Source organism: Oncorhynchus clarkii, chromosome 27, assembly GCF_045791955.1.
Source record: "Oncorhynchus clarkii lewisi isolate Uvic-CL-2024 chromosome 27, UVic_Ocla_1.0, whole genome shotgun sequence".
Lineage (NCBI taxonomy): Eukaryota > Metazoa > Chordata > Actinopteri > Salmoniformes > Salmonidae > Oncorhynchus > Oncorhynchus clarkii.
This window is the reverse complement of record NC_092173.1, coordinates 45,275,043-45,287,339: the sequence shown is the minus strand read 5'-3', so window position 1 is coordinate 45,287,339 and position 12,297 is coordinate 45,275,043. Positions and strand designations below refer to the sequence as shown.

Genomic DNA, 12,297 nt, shown 5'->3' with positions numbered 1-12,297 from the left:
TGCATAGCGGAGAAGGTACGTTGGGATTCAAAATGGTCGGTGATCTGTTTGTTAACTTGGCTTTCGAAGACCTTAGAAAGGCAGGGTAGGATAGATTTAGGTCTTGAGCAGTTTGGGTCTAGAGTGTCACCACCTTTGAAGAGGGGGATGACCGCAGCAGCTTTCCAATCTTCGGGAATCTCAGACGACACAAAAGAGGGGTTGAACAGGCTAGTAATAGGGGTTGCAACAATTTTGGCTAATAATTTTAGAAAGAGAGGGTCCAGATTGTCTAGTCCTGCTGATTTATAGGGGTTCAGATTTTGCAGCTCTTTCAGATCATCAGCTATCTGGATTTAGGTGAAGGAGAAGTGGGGGAGGCTTGGGCAAGTTGCTGTGGGGGGTGCAGGGATGTTGACCAGGGTAGGGGAAGCCAGGTGGAAGCCGTAGAAAAATGTTTTTGAAATTCTCAATTTTAGTGGATTTATCGGTGGTGACAGTGTTTCCTAGCCTCAGTGCAGTGGGCAGATGGGATGAGGTGCTCTTATTCTCAATGGACTTTACAGTGTCCCATAACTTTTGAGTTTGTGCTACAGGATGCAACATTTTGTGCTGGTCAAGGGCAGTCGGGTCTGGAGGGCAGGTTGGTTAGGATGATATCTATGATGGTGCCCGTGTTTACGGATTTGGGGTTGTACCTGGTAGGTTCATTGATAATTTGTGTGAGATTGAGGGCGTCAAGCTTAGATTGTAGGATGGCCAGGGTGAGCATGAAAGCGAAAAATGTCATGCTCTGATCAGGTGGAAAGTCATAAAATAGGCCTACCCGATTACTTCTGATCAGTGCTAAACTTATATACCATCTGTAAATACTCATTTTGGGTGCTTGTACTGTTTATATTTAGACACAGGAGCTCTACAACACTTTGAACAAATATTCTTTAAGACGAACAGGAGCTCAAGCAGTAGAACATTTTAGACGCTGTCCAGTGAGCAACTGCCGCCCAAGTCAAACACTGCTTCTTATCCATTGTGCAAATAGCCGACAGCTGTGTCTGTCCCGAGCTCACTAGCACAGTAAACTCGAGGTCCCAAAATATTTTATACAATGTTGCAAGTTTGCTAGAGCAAGCTTGAGGTCTAACCCAAGTTCAATAGTTGATACAATGTTTCAAGTTCGTTGCAGACAGGCCATGAGTAGCCAATGCAATTTATAGGATTTTTTTATTATTTATTTATTTTTAAATCACAATATTTTCAACCTGAAATTTGGCAATAGAAGTTTAGGTTTCTATCATTTTCATTTAGATAGAAGTTTGATTAACCACATGACAATGAGGGAGATATTTTCCTAAAACAGTTGTGTCTTTATGTGCATATGAAAACCATAACTGGCACGCAGATCGGTAGAAAAGATAAATTGGCATATGCCAAGTGAGGGAAAAAAGGTGGGCTACTCCTCATGCAGCCTATTACTGGCAACTTCAGGAGAGTAATGGCAGAATCTGAGAAAGCCTGCAGGAAGAGAAAGGTTGAGTCAGGTTCATGTTTTTCCCTCTACCTCTAGATCTCTGGCTCCCTCGAGTCATTTGTGTCTTATTTCATCAAACGGTAAGCTTAAAGCATCAGACAAGGTCAACGCGTATAGTTGATTTTATTCAAACACACAGGGTGTGTCATGTGACTCATTTCAGGAAACTAGGCCCGCATCATCACTACTCATCATTTGAATGTAAAACATTTGATCAAAATGCGTTTTATGGCAGAAATCCCTTCTGGAACATGTGAACTTCCATGTGCCTTAAATAACACACTTGTTTACCATCTGTAAATATGAATATTACCACATCTAGGTTCCGGGAAATCTACAGGAAATCACACCTCCATTTTGTTGATCCCTGCCTACAGACAGAAACTAAAACAAGAGGCTCCCACGCTGAGGTCTGTCCAACGCTGGTCCGACCAAGCTGACTCCACACTCCAAGACTGCTTCCATCACGTGGACTGGGAGATGTTTCGTATTGCGTCAGATAACAACATTGACGAATACGCTGATTCGGTGTGCGAGTTCATTAGAACGTGCGTTGAAGATGTCGTTCCCATAGCAACGATTAAAACATTCCCTAACCAGAAACCGTGGATTGATGGCAGCATTCGTGTGAAACTGAAAGCGCGAACCACTGCTTTTAATCAGGGCAAGGTGTCTGGTAACATGACCGAATACAAACAGTGCAGCTATTCCCTCCGCAAGGCTATCAAACAAGCTAAGCGCCAGTACAGAGACAAAGTAGAATCTCAATTCAACGGCTCAGACACAAGAGGCATGTGGCAGGGTCTACAGTCAATCACGGACTACAGGAAGAAACCCAGCCCAGTCACGGACCAGGATGTCTTGCTCCCAGGCAGACTAAATAACTTTTTTGCCCGCTTTGAGGACAATACAGTGCCACTGACACGGCCTGCAACGAAAACATGCGGTCTCTCCTTCACTGCAGCCGAGGTGAGTAAGACATTTAAACGTGTTAACCCTCGCAAGGCTGCAGGCCCAGATGGCATCCCCAGCCGCGCCCTCAGAGCATGCGCAGACCAGCTGGCCGGTGTGTTTACGGACATATTCAATCAATCCCTATACCAGTCTGCTGTTCCCACATGCTTCAAGAGGGCCACCATTGTTCCTGTTCCCAAGAAAGCTAAGGTAACTGAGCTAAATGACTACCGCCCCGTAGCACTCACATCCGTCATCATGAAGTGCTTTGAGAGACTAGTCAAGGACCATATCACCTCCACCCTACCTGACACCCTAGACCCACTCCAATTTGCTTACCGCCCTAATAGGTCCACAGACGATGCAATCTCAACCACACTGCACACTGCCCTAACCCATCTGGACAAGAGGAATACCTATGTGAGAATGCTGTTCATCGACTACAGCTCGGCATTCAACACCATAGTACCCTCCAAGCTCGTCATCAAGCTCGAGACCCTGGGTCTCGACCCCGCCCTGTGCAACTGGGTACTGGACTTCCTGACGGGCCGCCCCCAGGTGGTGAGGGTAGGCAACAACATCTCCTCCCCGCTGATCCTCAACACTGGGGCCCCACAAGGTTGCGTTCTGAGCCCTCTCCTGTACTCCCTGTTCACCCACGACTGCGTGGCCACGCACGCCTCCAACTCAATCATCAAGTTTGCGGACGACACAACAGTGGTAGGCTTGATTACCAACAACGATGAGACGGCCTACAGGGAGGAGGTGAGGGCCCTCGGAGTGTGGTGTCAGGAAAACAACCTCACACTCAACGTCAACAAAACTAAGGAGATGATTGTGGACTTCAGGAAACAGCAGAGGGAACACCCCCCTATCCACATCGATGGAACAGTAGTGGAGAGGGTAGCAAGTTTTAAGTTCCTCGGCATACACATCAAAGACAAACTGAATTGGTCCACTCACACAAACAGCATCGTGAAGAAGGCGCAGCAGCGCCTCTTCAACCTCAGGAGGCTGAAGAAATTCGGCTTGTCACCAAAAGCACTCACAAACTTCTACAGATGCACAATCGAGAGCATCCTGGCGGGCTGTATCACCGCCTGGTATGGCAACTGCACCGCCCTCAACCGTAAGGCTCTCCAGAGGGTAGTGAGGTCTGCACAACGCATCACCGGGGGCAAACTACCTGCCCTCCAGGACACCTACACCACCCGATGTCACAGGAAGGCCATAAAGATCATCAAGGACATCAACCACCCGAGCCACTGCCTGTTCACCCCGCTATCATCCAGAAGGCGAGGTCAGTACAGGTGCATCAAAGCTGGGACCGAGAGACTGAAAAACAGCTTCTATCTCAAGGCCATCAGACTGTTAAACAGCCACCACTAACACTGAGTGGCTGCTGCCAACACACTGACACTGACTCAACTCCAGCCACTTTAATAATGGGAATTGATGGGAAATGATGTAAATATATCACTAGCCACTTTAAACAATGCTACCTTATATAAATATGTTACTTACCCTACATTATTCATCTCATACGCATACGTATATACTGTACTCTATATCATCGACGGTATCCTTATGTAATACATGTATCACTAGCCACTTTATACTATACTATGCCACTTTGTTTACATACTCATCTCATTTGTACATACTGTACCCGATACCATCTACTGTATCTTGCCTATGCTGCTCTGTATCATCACTCATTCATATATCCTTATGTACATATTCTTTATCCCCTTACACTGTGTACAAGACAGTAGTTTTGGAATTGTTAGTTAGATTACTTGTTATTACTGCATTGTCGGAACTAGAAGCACAAGCATTTCGCTACACTCGCATTAACATCTGCTAACCATGTGTATGTGACAAATAAAATTTGATTTGATTTGATTTGATTTGACCTAGCTTCCGGGAGATCTACAGGAAACCACACCTAGGTTCCGGGAGATCTACAGGAAACCACATCTAGGTTCCGGGAGATCTACAGGAAACCACATCTAGGTTCCGGGAGATCTACAGGAAACCACACCTAGCTTCTGGGAGATCTACAGGAAACCACACCTAGGTTCCTGGAAATCTACAGGAAACCACATCTAGGTTTCGGGAGCTCTACAGGAAACCACACCTAGCTTCCGGGAGATCTACAGGAAACCACACCTAGCTTCCGGGAGATCTACAGGAAACCACACCTAGCTTCCGGGAGATCTACAGGAAACCACATCTAGGTTCCAGGAAATCTACAGGAAACCACATCTAGGTTCCGGGAGATCTACAGGAAATCACATCTAGGTTCCGGGAGATTTACAGGAAATCACATCTAGGTTCCGTGAGATCTACAGGAAACCACATCTAGGTTACAACAGAGTATCCTAAAATTCACTTGCTGGCTTTAGGCCCAGTTGACAATAGTGTTATCATAGCATTACAGCAGCATCAACTACTGCATTACAAAGCTATCAACAAAGTAGCAGCCAATGATAATTATATTAATGTTTCTATGTAATAATATTTCATTAATTTACAGCAGACATTACTACTATTACAAAGCTATCAACAACGTAGCAAGCAGCCTACATAGTAGTCATGAATGTTTCTATATTGAAAATAACAGTCCTTCAAATAATGTGGGGGTTGGTACTAGCATAAGGAGGTCAATAACAGTGAGTAAAAGGGGACATTAAAAGCTGATGACGGTTCAGTTTACGATACAATCCTCTGTCCCCTCAGTGGGCATCCACACACACACACACACACACACACACACAGTGGGGCAAAATAATGATTCTTAAGCTGTCAGCGTGCTTCAGGTCGGCTGGCGCCAAGCCAAACTCGGCTAGGCAAAACGAACGTGTGTGCTCCCATACTCCCTTAAAAAAAGACCTTCGCTCAAAAAATGAGAAAAAGAGTGACAATAGCACTGTTTGTCCATTTTGATACCCCGTAGCTAGAATTACACTTCCTTGAAATAGTCCGAATGAATCTAAGATAACTAAGACGTTTTTGCTGAGGAGATCTCAGTCGCCCAACTTTACACCTAACTAAAGATGTTTGGTGCAGTATTTCTCAATTTAAAAAAAAAAAATGCATGAAAACCAGTTGCCTCTGATTGAATGACAGCAAAGACATTATTGAAGAATCCCTACAGGTGACCAATCACAGACGAACGGGCGTAGACTTCGGCTAACTGATCAGAGCTGGGGGCCTGAGAGAACTGACTTCTACTGTAGCAGGCCTAGAGGACAGCTCATTGGAGCTGGGGGCCTGAGAGAACTGACTTCTACTGTAGCAGGCCTAGAGGACAGCTCATACACACCTCTCTCTAAGTGGGTCACACACAATTATGTTAAGTGGCCATGTGAATACTAGCCTCCCCTTTGCTAGAGTACAAACACTTAAGGGTCCTCTCACTGACCTGCCAGCCCAGCTCCAGTCCAAGTCCCCCGTCTACCCTACACCCACGCAGTGCTATAATGCAGCGGAGCTAACCCCAGGCAGGCAGGGTTATAGGCAATTACACTACTCACAGTCATTGCCTCCTCTCAAGATCTGACTGCAGTGGCCCAATGGCAAGAGAAAATGGCCCAGAGTACAGCACCCTGCAAAAATAAGTGGACCACTTTCTACTACTACAGAATTGAATTGGTGTCAGTGAGAGTCAGGGTGAGAAAGAATTTTTTTTTTTTAAATGACTTCCATCATTTAGCAAGAAAGATGAGCAAGAGAGCGAGAGACAACAGAGAGAGAAAAGGGGCGTAGTTCGTTTTTTAACATTGGGGGGGGCATTATGGAGGAGGAGTGGCAAACACCTATAGATGGAGAAGATGAGTCGAGTCAAGGGTAAGGTCAAGGATGCCTCCAAAAAGGCACCCTATTCCCCATTGGCCCGGGTTCAAAGGCACCCCATTGGCCCGGGTTCAAAGGCACCCCATTGGCCCGGGTTCAAAGGCACCCCATTGGCCCGGGTTCAAAGGCACCCTATTGGCCCGGGTTCAAAGGCACCGTATTGGCCCGGGTTCAAAGCAGTGCACTATATAGGGAATGGGGTGTAGACATAAGTCAAGTGCTCTGAGGAAACAGAAATTGGTCTTTACTCAGTCATGAGGTCACAAAGAGAACATCCTTAACTACAATACTTAGGAACTATGACGTTACATTACTGGTGAACATTTTAATTTCCTCAAAATGTCCACCCCAAATGCAAATGACTTTCAATATCTCAGGCAATAATTGTGCATAAAGAACAAAATCTGACAAACTGAGATCAGAGGAGTTTCGCTTGAAAATGTTTCTTACACTCAACCTCAACACAGTACCGAAACAAGCACAAATAGTTGTGATAGTTGTGTTTTTCAGTTTCGGGTGGTTATAAACAGCACAACTGCCTTCCTGAGTCTGTCCCAAAAGCAGTAGCCTACTCTCGGCAGCTGTAATGACCACTCTTATATAGGACACCTGGACTGGAGAAATACTGTATCTGGGGCTAAATGTAGATTATCAAGAGTAGGACCGCTGATCGAAGATCAGTTATATCTTCAAGATTGTAATAAATAAGAGAGGATAACTGATCCTAGAACAGCACTCATATTCAGAGACCCTGAGCACATACAGCCCGTGGTTGTTCACTTCACTCATTTGTGAACAACTTGGACTGAACGTTTCATTTAAAATGTCTTTCACAGCAGTCATAAAACTAAACATGGTGGAGGCTTGGGTTAGTTGACCATCAGGCTTGGGTTAGTTGACCATCAGGCTTGGGTTAGTGGACCATCGGGCTTGGGTTAGTTGACCATCGGGCTTGGGTTAGTTGACCATCGGGCTTGGGTTAGTTGACCATCGGGCTTGGGTTAGTTGACCATCGGGCTTGGGTTAGTTGACCATCGGGCTTGGGTTAGTTGACCATCGGGCTTGGGTTAGTTGACCATCGGGCTTGGGTTAGTTGACCATCGGGCTTGGGTTAGTTGACCATCGGGCTTGGGTTAGTTGACCATCGGGCTTGGGTTAGTTGACCATCAGGCTTGGGTTAGTTGACCATCAGGCTTGGGTTAGTTGACCATCAGGCTTGGGTTAGTTGACTTTCTGGTACCACTTTCTGGTACGGCAATTGCTCGGCATCTGACCGTAAGGCGCTACAGAGGGTAGTGCCTACAGCCCAGTACATCACTGGGGCTAAGTTTCCTGCCATGCAGGACCTCTATACTACGCAGTGTCACACTGGTGCTACTCACTGTTTATTATCTATGCATAGTCCCTTAATATAGAACAGGGCAGCACAGCTGCCCCTTAAAAAAGTACACAGTGAGCTAACATTAATGACATGCATATCAATCTCTCATGGCTCAAAGTAGTAGAAGCGAGATTGACTTAATCACTGCTTGTTTTTATAAAGAGGTGTTGACAAGATGAATGTACCGAGCTGCCAGTTTAAAATACTTGCACACAGCTCAGACACCTATGCATACCCCACAAGACATGCCACCAGTCTCCTCACAGTCCCCAAGTCCAGAACAGACTATGGGAGGTCGACAGTACTACATAGAGCCATGACTACATGGAACTCTATTCCACAGTACTACATAGAGCCATGACTACATGGAACTCTATTCCACAGTACTACATAGAGCCGTGACTACATGGAACTCTATTCCACAGTACTACATAGAGCCGTGACTACATGGAACTCTATTCCACAGTACTACATAGAGCCATGACTACATGGAACTCTATTCCACAGTACCACATAGAGCCATGACTACATGGAACTCTATTCCACAGTACTACATAGAGCCGTGACTACATGGAACTCTATTCCACAGTACTGCCTAGAGCCATGACTACATGGAACTCTATTCCACAGTACTACATAGAGCCGTGACTACATGGAACTCTATTCCACAGTACTACATAGAGCCGTGACTACATGGAACTCTATTCCACAGTACTACATAGAGCCGTGACTACATGGAACTCTATTCCACAGTACCGCATAGAGCCATGACTACATGGAACTCTATTCCACAGTACTGCATAGAGCCATGACTACATGGAACTCTATTCCACAGTACTACATAGAGCCATGACTACATGGAACTCTATTCCACAGTACTACATAGAGCCATGACTACATGGAAATCTATTCCACAGTACTACATAGAGCCATGACTACATGGAACTCTATTCCACAGTACTACATAGAGCCATGACTACATGGAACTCTATTCCACAGTACTACATAGAGCCATGACTACATGGAACTCTATTCCACAGTACTACATAAAGCCATGACTACATGGAACTCTATTCCACAGTACTACATAAAGCCATGACTACATGGAACTCTATTCCACAGTACTACATAAAGCCATGACTACATGGAACTCTATTCCACAGTACTACATAGAGCCATGACTACATGGAACTCTATTCCACAGTACTACATAGAGCCATGACTACATGGAACTCTATTCCACATCAAGTAACTGATGCAGCAGTAGAATCTTTTTTTTTTTATACAGGTAAAAATACACCTTATGGAACAACGAGGACTGTTAAGAGACACATGCATACATTGTGATATTGTTGTATGGTGCTATTAAACATTTTGTTTTCGAGATATGTAGTGGTATATATATATATATACACATACCACTACATATCTCGAAAACAAAATGTTTAATAGCACCATACAACAATATATATATATATATATATATATATATATATATATACTGTTTTACAAACATTACTTAAAAAAAAAATAATTGTAAGTGCTTTAATATGTTTGGACCCCAGGAAGAGTAGTGGGGTTCCATAATAAGTACATTAACACATTACCTATACATAACCTGTACTAACCTGTAGCGTAGTTGTTATTTTGTTGTGTTACTAAAATAAATAAACATAAAAATATATATGTAAAATCTCACACACACAAACACTTTAGTATATTTAGTAGATATTTTCTTAACTATTTCTTGAACTACATTGTTGGTTAAAGGGCTTGTAACTAAGCATTTCCACGGGAAGGTGCATGTGATAAATACAATGTGATAATAAAAAGACTACGCAAAGAACATTGTGAAGGCCATTTCATTTTATCTCTGTACCGATAATCGCACCGTGGACCTAAACCGCAATAGTACCGAACCATGGGTTTGGTGAACCTTTACACTCCTAGTTTTAACCGGTTTTAACTTCAGTTCCAGCCTACAGCATTTTTTTGTGACAAGACGTCTGTGGCGTCCATCTTCCGTCCACACACACACAGGTGTTCAGAGAGCAGATAGCACAGGCAGTCCACTCCATCTTCCGTCTGTATTCCGTAACCAAGGGTTGTAAAACATGGCTGTGTGGAAACCCTAAACCTTTAAAATGTGTTCCCAAAAACGTACCGCAATCGATGCGTGTTCATGTTTAGCCTTTCGTCGAGGGTTTTAACAAAAACTCCCCGGTCAGATACATACTATCGCCGTTAGCGTCTATGGTGAAAGCCAGCTACAGGTGTTGTAGTCGGCCGTTTAATAGCCAACTAACTAGCTAAAACTTAGCTTTAAAAATGGCCTACCTACAACACATGTAGCTGCTATTATTAACACGCTAATAGCGACTATAAACAAAAACAACACGCGACACTAACATTCACACTGACGATAGCTACATTCGGATAGCTTAAAACTCGTGTTTAGCTTCCTAGCATTAAACGTTACACAACAAGTCAAGACTGTCTCATGTAGCTAAGTTAGCTATCTACGCTAGTTGCTAATTAGCACCAAATGTATGTCACCAAATGCTACTCACCACAGTTGTTTCCTTGCTCGGCGGCAGCAATGTGATTAATATTGATGAAGTTAGCTAGTTACTGTAAGTAGCTATAATCGTCGAAGATAATTAGTTAGCACAGGCAAGCAGCACCTGATACTGTTGTAGTTAGCTGGCTAGGTACTCTTAACCTAACGTTAGCTAGCCAAGTTAACTCACGTTAAGTAAGTAGTCAGTCAGATTTTGGCTATGTGACATGTTTTAAAGTGGCTATTTCGAGATTCTCTGTTTCCCCCCCCCCCAACAAAAAAAAAATGCAAAATGAGCTGCTATTCTTGACACTTTTGTGATCGTTAACCCAGCTCCGGTCCGCATATAACGCAAACCGTCTCTAGCACTGACTCGCAGAAGAATGTACACAACTCTTCGTACGCATGCGCATCACAGACGTTTTCTCTGGAGCCGAAATCCAGAATTGTGTTTTTTTTAAAGCCAGGTTTGCTGTTCACTTGTGATGGATGCTGTTCATATGAGATGGATGGGAGTTTCAATGTTTCTTATCAAAAACAATAAGTGATTCAAGTCTATCTGTTAGCCAATAAAGACTGGCTTGCATAGTATTTATTATATTTATAATATATATATATTTTTTCATCTTTATTTAATTAAGCAGGTAGGCTAGTTGAGAACAAGTTCTCATTTACAACTGCGACCTGGCCAAGGTAAAGCAAGCAGTTCGACACATACAACAATAGAGTTACACATGGAATAAACAAACATACAGTCAATAATACAGTAGGAAAAAAAAGTATATATACAGTATGTGCAAATTAGGTAAAATAAGGGAGGTAAGGCAATAAAATAAGCCATAGTGACAAGGTAATTACGATACAGCAATTAAACACTGGAGTGATAGATGTGCAGAAGATGAATGTGCAAGCAGAGATACTGGGGTGCAAAGGAGCTAAATAAATAAATACAGTATGGGGATGAGGTAGTTGGATGGGCTATTTACAGATGGGCTATGTACAGGTGCAATAATCTGTGAGCTGCTCTGACAGCTGGTGCTTGAAGTTATTGAGGGAGATAAGAGTCTCCAGCTCCAGTGATTTTTGCAGTTCGTTCCAGTCATTGGCAGCAGAGATCTGTGAGGAAAGGCTTTGGGGGTGACCAGTGAAATATACCTACTAGGGTGCGTGTTGCGGGTGGGTGCTGCTATGGTGACCAGTGAACTGAGATTAAGGCGGGGCTTTACCTAGCAAAGACTTGTAGATGACCTGGAGCCAGTGGGTTTGGCGACGAGTATGAAGCGAGGGCCAGCCAACGAGAGCGTACAGGTCGCAGTGGTGGGTAGTATATGCGGCTTTGGTGACAAAACGGATGGCACTGTATCCAATTTGTTGAGTAGAATGTTGGGGGCTATTTTGTAAATGACATCGCCGAAGTCGAGGATCGGTAGGATAGTCAGTTTTAAGAGGGTATGTTTGGCAGCATGAGTGAAGGATGCTTTGTTGCAAAATAGGAAGCATATTCTAGATTACATTTTGGATTGGAGATGCTTAATGTGAGTCTAGAAGGAGAGTTTACAGTCTAACCAGACACCCAGGTATTTGTAGTTGTCCACATATTCTAAGGCAGTCCAGAGTAGTGATGCTGGACGGACAGGCAGGTACGGGCAGCGATCGGTTAAAGAGCATGCATTTAGTTTTACTTGCATTTAAGAGCAGTTGGAGACCACAGAAGGAGAGTTGTATGGCATTGAAGCTCGTCTGGAGGTTAGTTAGCACAGTGTCCAAAGAAGGGCAGAATGGTGTTGTCTGCGTAGAGGTGGATCAGAGAAATACCAGCAGCAAGAGCGACATCATTGATGTATACAGACAAGAGAGTCGGCCCAAGAATTGAACCCTGTGGCACCCACATAGAGACTGCCAGAGGTCCGGACAACAGGCCCTCCGATTTGCAACACCTAATTAATTAACACCCCAGCCATCCTACAATCTAAACTTGATGCCCTCAATCTCACACAAATTATCAATGAACCTACCAGGTACAACCCCAAATCC

The 12,297-nt window shown here is 44.0% G+C and overlaps 1 protein-coding gene across 1 annotated transcript in view; it reads right to left on the bottom strand.

Moving 5' to 3' along the window:
- LOC139386095 (fibronectin type III domain containing 3A) overlaps nucleotides 1-10,618 on the bottom strand; it is a 165,062-nt gene extending 154,444 nt beyond the window's left edge. Inside the window, exon 1 of the mRNA XM_071131517.1 lies at nucleotides 10,274-10,618. The gene's annotated coding sequence lies outside the window, so the exon portion shown is untranslated. The remainder of the gene's footprint in view (nucleotides 1-10,273) is intronic.
- Nucleotides 10,619-12,297: the final 1,679 nt, after the last annotated feature.